This window comes from Marmota marmota, unplaced genomic scaffold, assembly GCF_001458135.2.
Source record: "Marmota marmota marmota unplaced genomic scaffold, marMar, whole genome shotgun sequence".
Taxonomy (NCBI): Eukaryota; Metazoa; Chordata; class Mammalia; order Rodentia; family Sciuridae; genus Marmota; species Marmota marmota.
Genome location: NW_026000057.1, coordinates 30,588,941 through 30,610,230, shown reverse-complemented (window position 1 = coordinate 30,610,230; position 21,290 = coordinate 30,588,941). Strand labels below are relative to the sequence as shown.

The window sequence follows — 21,290 nt, the reverse complement described above, 5'->3', positions numbered from 1 at the left end:
TATGTACTGTGGATTGAACCCAGGGGTGCTTAACCACTGAGCCACAACCTCAACCCTTTTTATTTTTTTGAGACAGTCTCACTAAGTTAACTTAAGTCCTCACTGAATTGCTGAGACTGGCTTTGAACTTGCAATCCTCCTGCCTCAGCTTCCCAAACTGCTGAGATTACAGGCATGCACTACCACACCTGGCTCTAGTCACCTCTTAAAAGCCTGAGCCCAAGTGCCCTCCCACCCCCTGGGGCTCTTAAAAGCCTGAGCCCAAGTGCCCTCCCTCCACCAAGAAACAGAGTAGCTCTCCTTTCACTCTCCTTTCACGACTGGAGCCAAGTAAACAAAAAAGTTTTCCCTCACAATTACATCAACAAACAATTATAATCTGGAACAGAACGGTTAAAATGTGAATATCTAGGTAGATTTATGCCTCAAGGCAGGGGAAATCATCATCCAGAGGGGAAATGATTAATAAGAGACAGAAAAGTCAGAGCCCATAAAGACACATTTCCTGTCACAATCATACCTAAGCTCCGTCCTGTTTACAGTGTAGGGTATTGGAAATAGAGAAATGGAAGCTGTACTAAAGTATTCTGTTCATCCAGGCAGAACAGACACAGGAGCCCCAGTTAGAGCCTGAATTATGTGTGCCTTGAGATTTGGACATGCCAAGGCATGTTCAGAGGTCGAGCAGAACCACCAGAATGGGAGTTGCATGAAAACCTCAGGAGCATGTGGGAAATAACTGATCCAAAAGGAAGAGTTACTCAGGAACACAGACGTGACCCAGTCTAGATACCTTAACCTCAGAGGAATTAACCAGCAGAACCTGATACTGGGGTTACGAGCCCATCATTGAGGACCAGGCAGCAGAACATGCAGGCAATGCTGAAAAAGTACATAAAAATCTCCAAAAGTTTTAAGACCACAGGACAGTACCTCTGAAGACCTGAGGCTTAGGAGCAAGACGGGGGTCTCCTTGTTCAAACAGAAAATCCTCTGGGGTCTGTGTGAATATGATATGCAAGCATCTGTCAAATATCATGCTCTCAAGGTGCCAGTGACTTATTTATCATGGACAACAGCTCTACTGCAGCCTGATCTCAGCAGTAAGAAACAGAGATCACAGCAGCAGCAGCAGCAATCCTGGGCAAGGAATTATTTTTTCCTCATTGAAGCACAGGATGTAAGAGAGACTAAAACAAGATCAGCATGATGTTGAAACTGGGATCCTTTAAGTTGGTTTCAGTATTATCACTGTAGGTATCCATGGGAAATGACAGTAACAGGAGCACAGAGGATGCCCTTGGTTGTCTCTGCTCACCACTGCTCTATGATATGTACACACACAAGAATGCATACACATAATCCATTCATTTAAAAAATACTATTAAGAAGGTCTGTGCTCAGGATTCAGTAGTGAGGAGTCAGATGTGACTCCTGATCACAAGTTACTAGCTGCTGTGTCACAATGTGTTCATCCAGGAGGAGGCACCTGATACTCCATGTGGAGAACAGACTGTACCCTGCCCTGAGTTACTCCATGATGAACAGAACATCCATGTTCAGGCTGTGACTAGCTCTGAAATACTCTGTTGTGTAAAGATGTAATTTGCCATGAGTTACTCTATTTTGAGCACAGGTGCCAAGGTAGAATAAGTCGATACCTTGTCTGTACAAGTAAACCACCACCATCTGGATGGCTCAACCATAAGGTGTAAACTGATAAATTAATCGTGCTAATAAAAATGGCCACCTATGGACTTAACAAACTCATCAGAAGCACATGGATACATGGGCATATCAACCTCATATCACATAAATCAGGTGGCATGAGCTTATCAGACCAGACCACCAAACAAAGTGACCCCCTCACCTGAGATCTTTAAAAGGAGGAGCTCCCCACGACCGGTTGAGGCAGCACCCCGTGTCAGGAGGTCTGAACCTCTGATTCTCAGTCGCCAGATTTCAGTTCAGTTTTATTCCCCTGCTTGACCCTGGCCCATTTCCAAATTGCCTGCCATAGGGACCCTGGCCTAGAATAAGTATCACATTCTGACAGCTCTGCACCATAAACAAGTTCTTGTCTGGTTCCTGATTGATAATCTCATCTGACCACCTGCAGTGACTTTTGCATTTCTATCTGCTCTCTGCCTTTGCTCTTGGTGCAGCCTTCTGGAATCTTGTGGCTGCCTTGGTCCTCTCTTTAATTATTTATATAATTTTATATATAATATTATATATACATACATACATACATACACACACATACATTGAGTATCAGGCATATATATATATATATATATATATATATTATAATATATATTATATATAATGTGAAGAGTGTTGTGACACTTGACTTTTGTAGATATTAGTAAATAAGATCAGAATAAAAGAAACTGTAATTGCCCATCTATGATCACCAAGTGACACAAAAGTACTCAGTGAATAGCAACCATGAAAGTGATGTAGCTTGTGACGTTGTTATTCAATAAATTCTGACACTGCAGAGAGACACAAACATATTTGGTCTACGTTAAAGGCAGAGCTTGCTCAGACACCCCCACCATACCAATTAAATACTCCTCCATACACAAGTTGATTGCCCCCAGTGAAGGCATCCAACCCACACAGGGCCAATGGGACCCTCGCCTACAGTTGAGAGAGTCAGCAGTCTCTTTGGGGTGATGCAATCACAATGTAAACTATTAGCATATGAATTGGAAAGGAAGAGGAAGTTCATCTGAGAGGAGGAGATTCCTGTCAGGGTTAAATTCCCTAATTCTGGTGGGCTCCTGAGACCAGTGCAACCCCGCCAGGGGATTTCATCAGCCAACCAAGGTGAAATTAAACTGGGTTTTTGTCTCTTGAAACCAAAGACTCCCGACACATTAACTCCCACTGTGACTGGTGACAGTAATTGAATCTGCTCTCACAAGACTCGTGGCGAATTGAAGTTCTCCACAGCAGACACTGCAGGAAAGTAGAGTGAGAGCAAAAGAGGAAGAAATGGCAGCTGACATGTTACAGCTAAGAAGGGTTGATTAGCGAGCTTACACAAAGCATGCCTTGGTAGTGTCCAGAAATACAGGGGTGAGAGAAGATTCTGCAAGAAGCAGTCAAGCTAATGAAATAATCTGTTATTGCTGATAGATTCTGTGTTTAGCTCTCAACTGGTGTGGCCTGAAGAATCAGAGGTTACTAGGGTAGGAAAGAGCAAGATTGCTTTACACAATTCATGAAATTTCTATTTGTTCCTTCTAATCATACTGGCAATTCACTTTAAAGATGCTTTATTCACCTAAGTCATCAGAGTACTGTATTTTTCTAACCAAAACTTGGAATGAACTAGAGATAGCCTTTTCTCTCTCTTCCAGTCCTCCTGAGGGATGTCTCTCTTCCACTTAATTATCTTGCCATTTTCCTCTTTTAACAGAGTTACAATCTGATCAAGCACAGTAGCTAGAAACTCTTGGAAAAGCTCACAAATGCACAACCACAATGGTGTCTGTATCAGACAATCAAAGGTTCTTTCTCTCCATTTCCATTTTAGTGCTTTCCCCATCTGCTAGACCTCTAAACCAGATCCAGCTGCTTTTCTTGACACCTATCTGTTTACTTAGAACCTGTTTTTACCAGAATCATTTCAACACAATAAAAATACCAGATCCGGATTCCAGGAGCTTTTCAGAGAAGGCAATAAACAATAGTGGAGAAATAAAAGGGAGAGAGGCTGCCAGGCATACAAAACAATACAAGTCAATTATCAGACAGTGTATACGATGTTTTCTGGCAGTAAGAAGCTACAAAAATTACTTTTATTAATTTTGGCTTAATTTCCCATCCTCCATCTTCATAGAACAGTGCTATGAAATTAAAAGTAACTCCTGTTTTTGTGTGAAAGCCAATGTCTGCAATTAACTAACCCACTCTGGACCTTCTCGGATAATGAAAAGTAAACACGTGTGCTTGTGTGTGTAAAGCCTAATTACTCATGCATACACACATTTTATTTTCTCAAAGACAGCAAACAGCAAGCTACAATATACACCTTTGCTGTGCACAGGGGATTCATTATTATCTAACATATGTTTTTTTCACTTAACTCTTCTCCTTGTTCAACTGAACAGGGTCTGTTAATAATTTGAGATTACAGGTTAGTAGTCGCTTTAATTTTGGACACAAAAGCAACTGTGGAATCAGACGAAAAGAAACTTTTTTTTCTTTTTATTTATCTGTTGGAAGCAAAAATGAACACTGTCTTTTTACCAAACCGAGTTCAGATTTTAATGAGCAAGAGTGCAAGTTTCAATACCTTGTTCATCCTAACAGAAATGCATCTGTTCAGAAAGTGATTAAAATCCAAAAAAGCCCAAGGGCTTCCGTGGCATAAACACAGCTTGGGCTGTAGAGATCTTGGCTCTGGGACTGAGCCAAACCTTCCAGAGTGCTGGCAGAAACCCCACTCAGTATCTCCCTCCAGACCAAAGGGAGAAGTAGTAAACAAACCCATCAATCACCAGCAACTGGGAAGTGCTGAGAGCCATAAGTTTCAGTCACCAATATAGAAAGAAACTGATAAATTGCCATCCAACACCCCTCCTGCTAAGCACATACAGATTCTTCTTTAGCTGTGGACTTGCTGTAAGTATGGAATACAGAATACTAAGAAGAAGGAACATAAAGGCCTGAACTATCAATGCAGGAATACCATGAGTGTTATTTATTTTGTTTGCTTGTTTAATATAGCTTACCATATTTGCTTTTAGTGTTGTACTTAAATCCTTAATACAGTTTTCTAGGATATTTACAATTTCAAGGAGATACAATGAGCTTTCAATCATCTGAGACACAAGGATCAAATGGTTACTCACTCATTTATCCTTTCTTTGAAATATATTTATCAAACACCTTCTAGATTCTTGGTTCCATTTGTACTCTAGGGGAAGGCAAGAGGAATAAAAGATAGAGACATAAAAGACAGCCTCTTCTTTCAAAATCTTTTACTCTAAGTACATGAGCAGAAAATCTGTATATACAGTCATGCCTCCTTGTCTGAGGGTTCTGCATCTGCGGATTAACTAACAGTAGCTCAAAAATAATCAGGAATAAAAATTACATCTGTACTAAATATGTACAAATTTTCTTTTTGTCATTTTTCCTTAAGTAATATGTCATAACAAGTATTTACATAGCATTTACATCATATTACATATTATAAATAATCAAGAGATGATTTAAATGGTCTGGATGTGCCAAGCATCCACAGATTTTGGAATCCACAGAGGTTCTAGAATCCATCACCCTTGGATACTGAGGGATGGCTGCATATTAACATTTTAAAATATTACAATGTAAAACATGGACAAGAGAGTTTACAATAACTTAAAGGTTCTTCTTGGTTTGGTTAACAATTAGGCCTAGTCATTAGTAGTTGTATCATTTATAATTCTTTTTTCTTTACCTAAAACCCCATGAGGTTTTATTGGACTATTTTTAATAATTCTTTAAAGTTAACTTCTTATGGGGTCACATGCTCACAAGGTCAAGCATTCAGTCCCTGAAAAGCACGGAGTATGGCCTGTGTGTTCTGTTTTTAGCTAAATGAAAAAACTGAATGGGTCTAAGAAGACATGGAGTCTGCTCCTGTATGAGGACACAGAAAGACCAAGGCATCAAATTCCTAAGCCACAAAACAATAACTCTTTATGTGGCCCACATATTGGATTGCCTAAGACTCTAAAAAAAAAAGAAAAAAAAAATTGCAATTCTAGACCCCATTTCAGAATGCTTAATCAGAACATCTGGAGATGAGGGTAGGATCTCAGATTTTTTTTTAAGCTTCTAAGATGATTTATCAATATGAAGGTGGGGTTTGCAAAACACTGCCACAGGACATAATCACAAGATCTTTAATTTGAGCAATGAAAATTCCCAACCCTAACACATCTTCAAAGGTTTGCTGATTATAAATAATTCCCTATGTTTAACCAGGTTACTATCACATGAAGAATAATCACAGTCTTGTCAATAATTGAAGGACATCAATCAAAAATATTATTTCCTATTCTTTTAAAAAATTTGATTTGTTTATTATCTATTCACATCAAGTAGTTATTGACAATAAAACTATGCCACATATATAAAAGAATGATAATCATTTTTTCTCTATTGCACAGGGCACAGAAACAAGCTCATCTTAGACTGAAATAGTTGTTGTATACAGTTCAAATGATTTCAAGAACAAATCACATCACTACAAGATACTACCTGATCCATCAAGACATAGTCCTGGTCGGGCATGGTGGTGCCCATCTGTAATCCCAGGGACTCAAGAAGCTGAGGCAGGAGGATCACAAGTTCAAAGCCAGCCTCAGCAACTTAGTGAGGCCCTAAGCAACATGGCAAGACACCAAAGGCAGCAGAAAGCATATTTATTGTTTATTTATGGTTGCAACCAGGTTCAGAGGGACTAGCTTTCACTGTAAACAATTAATCAGAGTTCAGGCAGTTTCAAAACTTTATACCCAGTATGTAGCAGGAGGGGATCAGAAGTTCACAATCTGCAGGAGTTCACACAAAAAGTAGCTTTTTCTTTCACCTGTCTGGGCAAGTTAACCCTTCAAGGACAGCGCCTGAGAAGGGAAAAACTTCTCTCCTTTATTCCCTTCCCCTGCCAGCTGTTACCATAGAGCCCAATTAGTAACATCTTTTTATCTTTAAAATGTAAACATCTCTGTGAAGCTCCCTAGGCCAGAGGCCTGGTTAAAAGATCTGTCTTTCTTATCACACTTTGCATTTGCAAACAAACTTCCCTCTTGAAAACTATTACAAATTATTATATATATATATAATTACAATACTAGATAGTCCATAGTTGTTGTGAAAAACTAGTAAAGGGGTATTCAGCACATGGAGTGCTGATCTCTTTCAGGCTGGTGGCCAAGTAAGATAGAGAAACAGGATATAGAAAGCTTAACCACATTGAACTCTTTTGTAGAGATCCTTTAGCTGATAGTCCTCAGATCAATTATGGGGAAGATTTCTGGAAATGCTTAATTAAGGTTTTCTGTGGAGAAGGGGGTGCCACTAGAGTCTCAAAATAAAATTTAAAAAATTAAAAGGCCTGGGGATGGGGCTATTTTCTTAAGCACCTCCAGTACCAAAAAAAAAAAAAAAAAAAAAAAAAACACGTAGTCCTGCCTCATTTTGACCCTCAAAATAATACTGAGATACTGCAGGAGGGACGGTGACTGAGGCTCCAGATCAAGGTCATGAAGTTCATTCTCACCTTTTCCTGTCTATAGAAACTAAGGATGAGGGAAGGTCAGCAGAAGCCCAAATTGTGTTATACTGCTCCTAACAGATTTCTGCATAACAATAAAGAAAATAGTGTGCCCAAAGTCCTTCTTTTCCTTAGGCAGCTGCGGTGATTACTAAGCTGGCTGCACATCCAGTTGCCCAGGGAACCTGCTCAGGGCCTACCTGCTCAGGCCTCATTCCCCAAGATTGTGGTTTATGCATCTTGTGCAGGACCAAGGAATCTGTATTTTTAATGATGCCCTCCAGGAAATTCTTTCACAGCAGTCTGGGCATCCTCTCATAGAGCTATTATCTTAAAAAAACCAAGGCTTGTGAATTATCAAGATGATAGCTAGAATACCTCCCAAATTGGATGTCTAATAATCATACAGCTTAGAGTGAATGACCCCTTTCACTCTTTAATAAAGAGATTGATTACACCCCAGGTTTTCAGTTTTATGTTTCTTTATAGTACTTCTCAGAAACTGGCATTATCTTGTGTTTACTTGCTTATTTTAAAAATATTGTTGGTTTCCCTTATTAATATGAACATAACACAAGGGCTGAAAAATTATCTATTTTGTCACAAATCTCTCCACAGACTTTAGAACAATTCTTAGTACATACAAGTTACTTAATAAATAATGAGTAAAGGAGAACATGAATAAATGAATGAGTAAATATTTAGGGCATAACTAAACAAAATTTGATAAATTCACATGGAAGGGAAGCTCCTTATCAAAGCAGGGGCAGGAAATCGGCACCATATGGTTAATTTTAAATGAGTTTGTTTTTTATCAGTTTCAAAATATGTATGAGAATTACTAACCCAGTCAGCAATTTCCCTAAAATTCAAGAAAATTGAACTCATTTTCTAAATTTCAGTTAAGCAAGCATCAATGTCCAATAGAGCTGATTTTATATGATCATCCACACTAAATAAATTCTATAAATAACTACATCTTGAAACTTCCTCTCATATTGGATTTTAATGTTGATCTCAGACTTTTCCATACTGATGTATTACATGTGAGTTTTTTTCCATAGTAATAATTTTATAATAAGATTTAAATGGGATAAAAAGCCTCCATTGGACTTTTCTGATTTTTATTTAATACAACTCTGTTAATCTGGCCAGGTATATTAACTATCCAACTGCCATCATGAAAAAGGATATTAGGATGAAGGATACATTTGTCTAGAAAAAATTAGGGGATTTTAGAGTATCAGCAACTGGTTTAGAGGTGATGACATAAGAAAATACTCCATCATTTTATGCATGGGAGGCACCATTTTAATAAATCATCATATTCTCAATGTTGCCAATAGAGTAAGAATGACTAGGGACAATTTTGCATGCCTATAAATTCAAATACTTGGGAGGCTAAGGCAGAAGGATCTCAAGTTCAAGGCCAACTTAGAACTTAGCAAGACCCTGTCTCAAAATAAAAAATAAAAAAGACTGGGATGTAGCTCAGTGGTAAAGTGCCCCTGGGTTCTATCCCCAGTACTAAAAGAACATTGCTCCTCCTACTGTTCACAGCTGTGTAACCCTCCCTCCCCATTTTGCCATGAAGACAGGTGAGTCCTGGAGAGCAATACTAAGGAACAAAATGACTGGGCTTTGTCTAAATGGGATTCACCATTGTGAATGGTTTTAAGAGAAGAGTTTAAATACAATATGACTTATATTAATTGGTAAATTTCCTCCAGATTTCCTCCATATGTTTCATTCAATACAAGGATGCATCCTTAAATGAGCTGGTGAAAATATTACACTCAGATCAATCTTTTAGGATTGTTATATATCTATGTACTAGAGCCTTAATATGGGCCCCATCCCTACCTATCCTAGTTACTTGTACTCAAATAATACTTGAACCCGATAAAAACAAACAAGGAGGACCCACAGATTACAGCCTTTTCCTTCAGCCCCAGAAGACTCTCCTTCAAGGGTCAAACCACCTGAGATCTAACCTGATCCAGTGTAGGTTAGACTCTGTGAAAGCCACTGCTCCTATGGCGTAATTCAATCTGAATCTGACAATATTAGTTTAATTTAAAAGGCAAAAGTCATAATAATATTTATAATAATAACTAACATTTATTGATACTTACTATGTTTAGGAACTATTCTATAGATTTTACAAGCATCATTGACTTCATTTCTAAAGACAAGCCTATGAACTAGGTACCTTTTAAACTCTATTCAGTAAATGAGGAAACTGAAGCACATAGAGGCAAACTGATTTGCCCAAGTCCCGCAACCAATAAGAAACAAAGGCAAGATTGGAACTTGATCTGGATCTAGATATTATATACAATACTTCCTCTTACTATATACATCAATAGTTTAAAATTGGGATCACTTAGTTTTGTAGATCTACTGACTTGCACAGAGGTGGGATTTACTGAAGATTGCTGAAGAAGATTTTGTAAGAACCATCACCAACAAAAATGGTGCTAGACAGAATGTGACAGTAACCTAAAATTCAGACCCTCGGGCAGTAAAGGACTAGTTAATATAGATTTTGTGAGATTAGATATGAAGAATACAGCATCAGTTGCACAAAGTCAGAGGAAAAAGTCCGACAGGATTGCCTATGGAGAAAAATACATGAAGTCAGAAGAACTATCATTTGGACCAGAATTGAAATATTAATTAAGTCATACTCCAGAGATGCTGTTCTCCCAGAATATTCTCCAGTGTTTCCTTAGGAAGATGAGCAAAGTACAGTCCAAAAACTTGCGTAGAAGAAAGCTACATAAATATTTGTCTAGTAATAACATAAGCATTCTACCCAATTATATCATATTATTTCAATAATCTGTGAAGGCCAAGGTTATGTCATACAGACATTCTCCAACAGAGTAGGGTTTGATTTTTGTTTAAAATCCCACTTGGAATAACAAGACTCTGGCCAGTTTCTCTATAATAATGGGAAGGTGGGGAGACTAGAAGAACCACATATAAAAATGATCATTTTATGACACTGTAAAGCAAAGCAGTGGGTATGAGTATAAGCATCTCTAGCAGAAACCTAGCCCTAGATCTCCCCCTGTTGAATATTTGAAACATTTTAAGAGCATCAGCCTCCACACTAAGGACAAAAGTCCCCCCACTCAGCATGACTTCCTACCTGTCAATCTCTAGAGCTCCATAACATGCTGATAGCATAATTTTTCTACAAACTCAACACTCATGTTTTTCATAGACAATGTATTTTAAAGCATGTACCTTCACATATGTGTGTGTAATAGATACAAAATTTATATGTATATATGATATAATACCTATACAATCATTTAAAAAACTATACAAAGAAATACTATCAAAAGCACTATAGAAATATCAAAATAAATTTTAATGTGGTTTTTAAAATATAAATATTACATTTATAAATGTTTATTGCAAGTATAAAAAGTAACATTAAGACATTATGTAAAATTGTGTTCAGTTTTAACAAGTATAAAACAAGACTTCTGTTGGGGAGTGATATTGGCCAAATGACATATTGTTATATTGTGTGCATATATGAATATGTAACAAAAAATCCTAACACTATGTACTACTGTAATGCACCAAGAAAAAAAAATGTAGAAGAAAAAAAACTGGAAAAAAAAACTTGAGAAAGAAAGTTTACAAAGAGGTATGAAATGCTTAAGAATATGCTTTGACATTTTCGGTGGACATTTTTGAAAAATAAGTGCCCACAAAATATATTCCAAGACAGACCAGATCTTGAGCCCTAAAATTGAAAAAAATAAATAAAAGAATTGAGCAGGGCATAGTGATCTATAATCTCAGCAACTCAGAAGCTGAGGCAAGATACTGAAGTTCAAGGTCAGCCTGAGTAATTTAATAAAATCCTCTCTTAAAATTTAAAAAGTGGGGGGGGCCTGGGAATATAACTCAATGATAGGAAGCCTGTCTAACACGCACAAGGCCCCAAGTTCAATCCTTAGAGCGCATGCATATACACACACACACACACACACACATACACACATACACACAAAAACATTAAGAATTGAAATATTAGGTTATTTTTACACACACATACAATAGAAATCAGTAGGAGAAAAATAACAATAAAATCTCCAAGCATTTGGAAATTAAATAACACACTTTTAAATAATACATGAATCAAACAAAGTCTGAAAATAAATTTAAAACTATGCTGAATTGAATGAAAATACAAAGCTATCAAAGTTTGGGCATGAAAATACAAGATATCAAAGTTTGGGCACACAACTAGAGCAGAGCTGAGAAAAACGTCCAGAGCACTAAAAGCATGCATTAGAAAAGAGGAAAGCTCTCAAATCAATGATCAAAACTTCTACCTGAAGAACTTATGAAAAGAAGACCAAGATAAACCTAAAGAGGAGAAAGGATAAGGTAAAAGTAAGAGTGGCAATCAATGAAACTGAAATAGAACAAGTGAAAACATCAATGAAACAAAGAGATGGATGAATGAAATTGGATCAGGGTGGGAGCAATGAAGGTGTTCAGAAATGGATGAATTGAAGATGTATTTTAAAGATGATGGTTTGATGGAGGACATGAGGAAAAAAGAATTGAAGCTCTTAGATTTTTGGTTGAAGGATCCTGTCACAGTAATGGGAAAGATTGAGAAAGCAGCAGATGAACAGAAAAAAAAAAAGTCAAGAGTTGTATTGAAAGATTAGACATTTAACAGGTGATTCTAAGAAGAAAGTAGAATATCACACTGTCACTCAGAAGATCAGCCAAGACTGGAGAGGCTACCTTGGAGTTGTCAATATGTAAGACATAAGATACTTCGTTGAGATAATCAGAAAAGGCTGGTATATGGAGAAGAGATACCAGCCTCATTCTGAGCCCTGGAGCTTTCCAGTATTTAGACACAAGAATGAGGAGAGGAGTCATCAAGGAGATCAAATAAGGGCAAGCAGATAGCTAATAGGAAAACCAGGAAAGTGAGGCGTCCCGGAACTGAGTGAAGGTTTTCAAAGAAGAAACAATCAGTTCTACAGAAATTCTGCTTAGTTACAGAAGATGAAGGTTAAGAACTGATCCTTGGATTTGGAAATACTGAAGTCACAGTTTGAAAAGAATAATTTTGATGGACTGGAAGGACAAAACCTGAGTGGAGTGAGTTCAAGAAAGAATTGGGCATAAAGAGCATTTAAAAAAAAAAGTTTAGTATTTTGTGATAGCATGTGATATCTTCAAAAGGTCCAGGTGTTTCTAGGAGTTGTATAGTATTTTTTTTTTATGCCAATAGGAATGACCCAGTAGTGAGGGAAAGATGGGTGATACAGGAGGAAAGACTAGAGAAAGAAAACTTGCTAGAGTAAAATACATGAGTAGAAAAGTGGCCAAAGGATTGACTACTGTAGCCAATGGGTTTGGTCCTAGACAGAAGCAAGAACTGATCAGTATAAGAGAAGGCCCGGAAGAGCGTATAGATAGAGATGCAAGGGAATGAATGGGGGGTGGGAGAAGCTGGCGCTGTCTTCTGGCTAGCTGCTATATTTTCAATGAAGTAGAAGTGAGGAAGAGAGGGGAGGAAGTGGGGAAGAGGAACCAAATTTCCACAAGCAGGAAACTGCAAAGGGAAACTGCAACATAGTTTTCTAAATAAATGGGAAAGTGACTAAAAGGGGAAACATGGTAGGACTGACAGATAGTGTTCCTGATGTGGTCATAAATAAAAAGTAAAACTGGCCAACTTGACTTTGTATTTTTTTTCCTACTTAATTTTTTTTCAGTGCTTACATGTAGGCATGGAGTAGGTAGAATGTAGCTGTAACTAGTGTGGGAGTTTTGCAAGCAGCATACAGTGGAGGGAGAAAGGAGCCAGGGTTTATATGAAGGAGTGGTTATATAGAGGACCAGGAATGACCATAGACTTTAAGCTGGACAAAGAGAAAAAGAAAACAGGAGGAGGATGGACAATAAGAGAATGGTGGGATTCATGGATTGGATATGGTGTTGAAGAACTGTTCAAATGGAAAGCAGACTGAAAAGACAGGAGTTGGTAGTGGACACAGCATGCAACGTTTGAAACCATTTTGTTTATCAGTAGTGACAAGTTTTTAAATCAATGGTAATAACAAGATCTAGGTATTAGACAGGGTGGCTGAGAAAAAGTGGGATTAAAAAAAAAACATCTGGGGGCTGGGATTGTGGCTCAGTGGTAGAGCGCTTACCTAGCATGGGCAGGACCGGGGTTCGATCCTCAGCATCACATAAAAATAAAGGCATTGTGTTGTGTCCATCTACACGTAAAAAATAAATATTTTTTTTTAAAATCTGGTAATAAGAGCTAAGAATGTTGAATGGACCATCTACATGAAAACTGAAATCATCAAGAATTAAAGACAGGTCACCATGAACAGGTACTGAAATCTCCAATGAATGGAAATGAAGGGAATATTGATGTATGATTTTGATCACAACAACCATGAATATTGTGAGAGGTTTTAACATGTCTGTTTCAAAACCTGAGAAATCAAGCAGGGAAAATGTAACTAAGACTATAAAGACATGAAATTCTCTGTAAATAAACTTACTTTCATAGAAACACCTAGAGCTCTGTACCAGAAGAACAAAGAAAACCCATTGTTCTCTTGCATCAAGTGTTCTATAACCAAATGATGTACTTAACACAAAGAAATCCTTCTGAAAATTACAATGAATGAAAGGATAAAAATATGTTCTTTACGTGAGAGAAAAAGCATTTATCCCAATTCAGCCAATATTTGTCAATGTTCAAAATAAGCAGGTACTTTAAAACTACCTGAATATTAGAGAAAACTTACCTGAAACTAAAAGAAATTTTCATATTGTGTTAGTCAGGTTTCCGTCTCCATTTTTTAAAAAGGGTACTGAGAATAAGTCAATTCTTAATAAGGAAGGTTAATTTTAGTTTGCGGTTTCAGAGATTTCAGCCCATGGTTATTTGACCCTGTTGCTTTGGGCCTTTCATAAGGAACTACATCATGGTGTGAAGAATCCTGTTCATGTATGGCAGCCAGGAAGTAAAAAGAAAGAGGAAGAAGTCACAGTCTCAATATTCCCCTCAAGGACACACCCCCAATGACCTCAGTTCCCAGCTCCAAAATTTTCTCCAACATCCTAATAGCATCAAACTCTCAACCAAATCTTTAACTGGTCCTTTGCGGGGAACATTCAAAATCCAAAGTACAGCACATGTTAATGGCATTTTTATTAGTATCTGGATGAAAAATGCACACTCTAATATAAAATAGTTTCTGGAAAAATTTTCACCTCGCCAAGGGAGAATACCCAACTTGTGAACCAAGTTCTTTGTAATAGTTAAACTTTAAGTTGAGAAACCATTGAAAATGAATAATCTGTTTACAAACTTAAAAGCAGAAAATTATACATGTCAGATAAAGGAGACATGTGTCACATCACTGCATAGCTATTAAACTAGAGTAGATAATAGGTAGAGAACACTTAACAGCTAAAAATGCCTCAGCAAGATCCCACGATTATGTATAGTAAGAACCAAAAGTCTAGGCTGGGGTTACAGCTCAGTGGTACAGTGCTTGCCTAGCATGCATGAGGCCCTGAGTTTGATCCTTAGTATTATAGAAAAAAAGGCAGGTGGGGAGAAAAAGTATCAAAATAATGGGACCAAGGGCAGAAAATAGTAGAAGATACCCCATCCCTATTTTTTATATGAATATACTGAGAGCTTTCATGAACCCAATAGCACCAAAGCCCCCTATGCTAACCACTGCAATGCCTCTTTGACAACTGAAAGTCACAATAGCAACTTTAGAGAAAAGAAAACCAAATATGCAAATTAAAGTTTAAAGTGGGAAAAGAAGTGAGATTGATTGATTCAATTGGGAAAAAAAAAAATTCCATTAATTTTCTTCCTATATCTTAAAGGTGTAAGACTGGAAGACGCCGCACCACACAACACAGATCACCGAAGAGGTTCCGCTTTATTACAAAAGGCTGTGTGTTTATATAGGTCTAAGGAGAGGTAGCAGGGCTGAGGCAGATAACAGGTCGCCCGTTTATTGGCAAGCTCTTCCATATGTCAGTTCCGGAGCCCAAGAAGTTAATTCTTATTGGGGCTAAGGCTTCCCACCAGCAGGATTTGAACATTGGCGTCAGCGGGAACGTTTCACACCAGTAAAAGAAAAAAAAAAAAAAGGAGAAAGAAGGTCGTTAGGCGTCATGTTGGGGTTTTTCTCTGGGATGCTGCCGCCATTATATGTTTTCCCAACAAAAAGGTAACATAGTGGACACATACGGCAGAGTAGAGGAAGACTGCAGTTTTCAGTCTATGACTTGAAATTAAAATAGCAGTAATAGAGGCTGGGGCTCAGTAGCAGAGCACTTTGCCTAGCAAATGTGAGGCACTGGGTTTGATTCTTACACCACATTAAAGAAATAATAATAAAAATAAATAAATAAAGGCATTCTGTTCGTCTATGACTATAAAAAATTTTTTTAATATCAGGAATATTTATTCTCAGTGTTTGTGGGAATTCACTGAAATTCAATATTGATCAGAGACTCAGAGTGACCCAGATATTCTGGGTTTTGAACAGAGGACAACAAGCTAGTAACAGTGCCAAAACACCAGAGAGGAGGGAGTAGCACAAAAGGAAAGAGGAACACGATGGACACATTTGGCATGGAAATACCTGTAAAGTAGAAAAGCAGTCTGAACTTGGCTGTCTTAGCAATCTGGTGTTTGAAAAGCACTCCATGTTTCCCAATTTGGACTTGTAAAGTTGAGGCAGGGAGCCATTTTGTGGAGGTCATGCTAGAGCCTGCTGTTGTGGGAACCCTGAAGATCACAGCAAATATTGCCACACTGCCCCAGCTGATGCACACCATGCCTAGCTTGTACCCAGCAGAACATGATTGAAACAGGCACAGAGATTTATCCAAAAGGAATCATGTCAGAGATGCAGAATAGGGCAACTCACTTTCCCTTTGAGCCTCGTGGCTTGTATGATCATCTGATGAGGGTTGGGAAACAGAAGAAGCAGGCATGATTACATTTGGGGACTGGCCTTGAAAGGTCACAATTCTGGGTGGTGGAAGGCACAGGAACTGCTGTGTCTCCTCCACCCTGTGCAGTTGGTTACCCAACCCTAACAAATAGAGTTCTCAGCTGGGACCTGAGATCCAGGTGCACCAAGACATTGGAATATAACTGGCCCTAGCAATGGGTTGATCCAATCTCTCTGGAGTAGATTCCACCTGACACAACTCTGATCAGAGCTTTACACCAGCCTCCACAACTTCCTACCTAAAACTGCATCTGCCCCATCCTGGAAGTGTATTCATCTAGTCTATCAGATACATGATACTTCATCTGTTCCATCATACCTTATATTGGAGTGCAAGGAAGTTGAGAGCCATTTCAACCTGCTTTGGCCCCAGGCCACTCCATCTGGCTACCTAGAGACACAAATGAAAGAATGGTTTAGTAATCCCTAGACATTACATTCTCTAAGGGGTGCATAGCCCAAGAAGAAACAGAAAGAAGAGAAGTTTGACATACTCAGTGAATATCCATTCCTTTTCCAGTTTCCACCATCTCAAAGATAATTTTTAATTTTTCATTGCATACTTTTTTTCTGCTGTGTTTGCTGAGCAGTTCATGTATATACATAAAATTCTTTTTCCTTTTTTATTATTTATTTTTATTATCTTTTTATTGTTGTATTTTGTTTTTTGAGGGTTAGTGATGATTTTTTTGTTGTTTCTGTTAGAAAACAAATTCTCTTTTATGACCCCTCTCTTATTTTTTCTTTTTGAATTATTTCTTCCTCTTTTTTATAGTCTTCACTTTCTACCTCTCTTCTGCTTTCTTTTTTCCCCTTGACTATTCTAACCTTTCTTTTGCTTTCCTTTCCCATTTTTATCCTCTTAATGAGCTGTATTTTTACATCTTTTAAAACTATTTAGTCTATATAATTTCTGCATCCACCATTCATGTTGTTGACTTTACTACTATTATAGGTGTCATAGTTGACACCTGGGGTTTACTTTGTGCTATATGTAGTTCAAAGCTGTTTGTTCTTAGTGGTGATGGTAATTTCTTGCCCAATCATTCCTATTTTAGTGGCTATTCGCATTGTAGGTGTCGTAGTTGGCACCTGGTATTTACTTTAATGCTATATATATTATTAACTGCTATTGTTACTGATGTCTATTTTCCTTTTCTGTAAGTTGTTGGAGATCTAGTGTGACACTTTGAGTTTGTGGGATAGATACTCTGCTACTGAGCAATATCCCCAGTGCAACTAAGAGACAGTGCCTCTTGCTCTAAATACAACCTAATCTTGCTAAAACTTCAGCAATACTTTAACACAAAGAAGAGGGGAGAAATAAACCCCAACCTGAGAACCAGGCCCCAAGTAGGAATGACAAGGAAGGACCTCAGATTCTACTCAGGGATATCCCTCCTATAGATATGAGAGAAATAACATAAAGACTATGAACATCACACCTAAGAGGGGCCTCAACCTAGGTCACCGCATTGAATTTTAGATCATTCAGAGTTTTAAAGTCTATAAGATCAACAATAGAGGGTATACCCTATATACTCTGCTATACAACATAATTTCCTGACCTACTAGAAGAACCCCAATCTTGTGAGACCTACAGAGGAAGTGGGCTCCTCAAAATTCAGCACAATACACTCTATTTCAAAGTATATAAATTATCACCAAAGAACTAGCAGAGCAACTACACTTCAAAACTCACTTGGAAATACATACAATTCACAACCTGATATCCCAGAACACTTTGCCAAGAGAAGGCTGTACCCTACAAAGGCCTTCACATAAAAGTGGAAGAGAACTCCATCCCAACAGATGCACTAATTTTGACAAAGGAATACAATAAGTATAAACCTTGTAAGTATTATAATTCACCAGAATGTGAATCCAAACATATCAAAGTGGATAAAATATCAGATGAGGAATTCAAAAGTATGATTATGAAAAAGATTAATAAATTCCAAGAGAATGCAGAAAAATAACTGAATTTATTAAGGAAGTCAGTACAAAATATGAATGAGAAATTCAATAGAGATAAGAGATACTGAAAAAGAACCAAACAAAAATCTGGGAAATGAAAGGCACAATAAATGAAATAAAATTTGAAAATTTGTTGAAAATCTCTTCAATACATGTAGAGTTAGAATATGCTCAGAGTTTGAAGGTGGATACCCTTGAACATTCAGATGGTATTAAAGAAACATAAATAAATAAGAAACTACAATCATAATATACATGAATTCTGTAACGATATTAAGAGACCAAATTAAGGTTCATAGGCATTTAAAAGGCAGCTGAGATATAAGCTAATGGTACTGATAACCTATTCAGTGAAATAATAGCAGAAAAATTTTCAAACCCTGGGAATAATATGGACACCCAGATGCTGAAGGCATTCAGAATCTCAAAGAGATAACACCAGAAAAGAACTCCTCTAAGATATATTATAATTAACATGCAAAAAAAAAGAAGATAAAAGAATTTCAAAAGCTACAAAACAGACACACTTAGAGAAATTTAATCAATAACAGCAGATATTTTCAGCAGGAAACCCTAAAGTCCAAGAAGGCTTGAAACTATGAATTTCAAGTCCTAAAAGAAAATAACCACCAACTAAGATTGCTATATCCAGCAAATCTATCCTTCAGAATTGAAACAGAAATAAGAGCATTCAAATATTAGCATAAACTAAAGGAATTAATGACTACTAATTGCAGAAGATACTTTAAGGAATCCTGCTCACAGAACAAGATAAAAGCAACCAAGAGAGTTTGGGTAAGAATAAATTTCATTAGAAGAAAAGATAAACAAGTGATAATTATAATCAAAGCATACATTAGAAATAAATCAAAAAAACAAAAAGTAATACCTACCTCTATAATAACACTGAGTGTAAATGGTCTCAATTCTCCAATTGAAAGGTAGATACTGGCAGATTGTATTAAATAAAAATACCCAATTACATGTTGACTGCAAGGAACATACTCTATAAAGATATCCACAAGCTGAAAGTGAAAAAAAAAATGCAAATTGAACCTAAAATCCATCAGAAGTAGCTACTTTCATATACAACAAAGCAGACTTTAAGCCAAAATTATAAGAGACAAAGAAGGTCACTATATATTTGTAAGCAAAAAAAAATATTCAACAAGAAGTTTTTTGGGTTTTTGTTTGTTTGTTTGTTTTTAGTTGTAGATGGACACAATACCTTTATTTTATTTCTACGTGATGCTGAGGATCAAACCCAGTGCCTTTCACATTGGAGGCAAGCACTCTACCACTGAGCTACAACCACAGCCCAATCCAACAAGAAGTTTTAATGAAGGCTGGGGTTGTGGCTCAGTGGTAGAGCGCTCACCTAGCAAATGCAAGGCCATGGGTTTGATCCTCATCACCACATAAAATAAATAAAATGAAGGCATTGTGTCCAACTACAGCTAAAAAATAAATATTTTTAAAAAATAAGTTTTAATGATAAGTAAATAATTATGATTCAAGTATTGGTGCACCTGATTACATAAAACAAACACTTTTTGACATAAAAGCTTAGACCTTAATTAAATAATACTGGTGACTTTCATACATCTCTCTCAGTAACAAGTAGGTCATTAAGTCATAAAAATGAATAAAGATACAACAGAACTTAATAATACTGTAAATCAAATGGGTTTAACAGACATTTTACAGAATATTTTTCTAGAAACAACTGAATACATTTTCCTTTTTATTGCCTATGAAACTTTTTCCAAAATATATCCTATTTTAGGCCACAAAGCAAGTCTTAGCAAATACAAAAAATTTAAATAAGTCCATGCATCCTATCACATCACAATGCAACAAATTAGAAATCAACACCAAGAAAAACTAAAGAAACTGCACAAAAATGTGGTGACTGAAAAACACAATTTTGGGGGGGTGGTCATTATTATTATTAGAGTTTTATAGTTATACATAGTGGTTGGTTCATCCCAACAAATTCATATATGCACAGAAATTGAGAAAAATACATTCTTGAATGATGAATGAGTCATCTAAAAACATATGAGAAATTTTTAAATTCTCAGAATCAAACAAGAATATAAACACAACATACCAAATCTCAGGGGCATAGCACGGGTAGTTCTAAGAGGAAAGTTTACAGCTATGAATACCTACATTTAAAAATCAGAACGATTTCAAACAAATAACCTAATGATGTATCTCAAAATCTTACAGAAACAAGAATAAGTCATTCCCAAAAACCAGTAGAACAAAAGAAATAATAAAGATCAGAGCTGAAATTAGAGAATAAAAGAACAATAAAAGAGAATGATGAAAAGAGTTGGTTCTTTGAAAACATAAATAAGACTGATAAACCCTTAGCCAAACTAACCACGAAAAAGAGATATTTCAAATCAATTAAATTAGAGATTAAAACAGAGATATTAAAAGACACATCCTTAAAAACACAAATGATAACTAGGTACTACTTTAAAAAGTTGTATTTCAATAAATTGGAAAAATCTACAGGAAAAGGATAAATTTCTAGACAAAAATGATGTACTGAAATTGAGCCATTGAGGATACAGAAAACCTAACATACCAATAAAAAGCAAAGAGATTGAATTAGTAATAAAAAGGCTTGCAACAAAGAAAAGCTCAGGAACAAATAAATTCACATTTGAATTCTACCATACATTTAAAGAACTAATACTAGTGTTCCTTAAATTATTCCAAGAAATATAAAGGGAGGGAACACTTCCAAACTCATTCTATGGAACTAGTGTAACCTTGATACCAAAAACAAAAGAAAAGGACAATTTGATGAAAAAAATAAATAAACCAATACCCCATAGACGCGAAAATTCTTAGTAAACTATTAGCAAATTGAATTCAACAATCAATTAAGAAGACTGAGCATCGTAATCAAGTTGGCTTTATTCCACAAATGCTAGGATGGTTTGACA

General features: G+C 36.7%; 1 long non-coding RNA gene across 1 annotated transcript in view; it reads right to left on the bottom strand.

The window, feature by feature from the left end:
- Nucleotides 1–16,740, bottom strand: part of LOC125619789 — a 58,217-nt gene extending 41,477 nt beyond the window's left edge. The window contains exon 1 of the long non-coding RNA XR_007351380.1: nucleotides 16,667–16,740. This is a non-coding gene — a long non-coding RNA (uncharacterized LOC125619789). The remainder of the gene's footprint in view (nucleotides 1–16,666) is intronic.
- Between the last annotated feature and the right edge of the window lie 4,550 nt (nucleotides 16,741–21,290).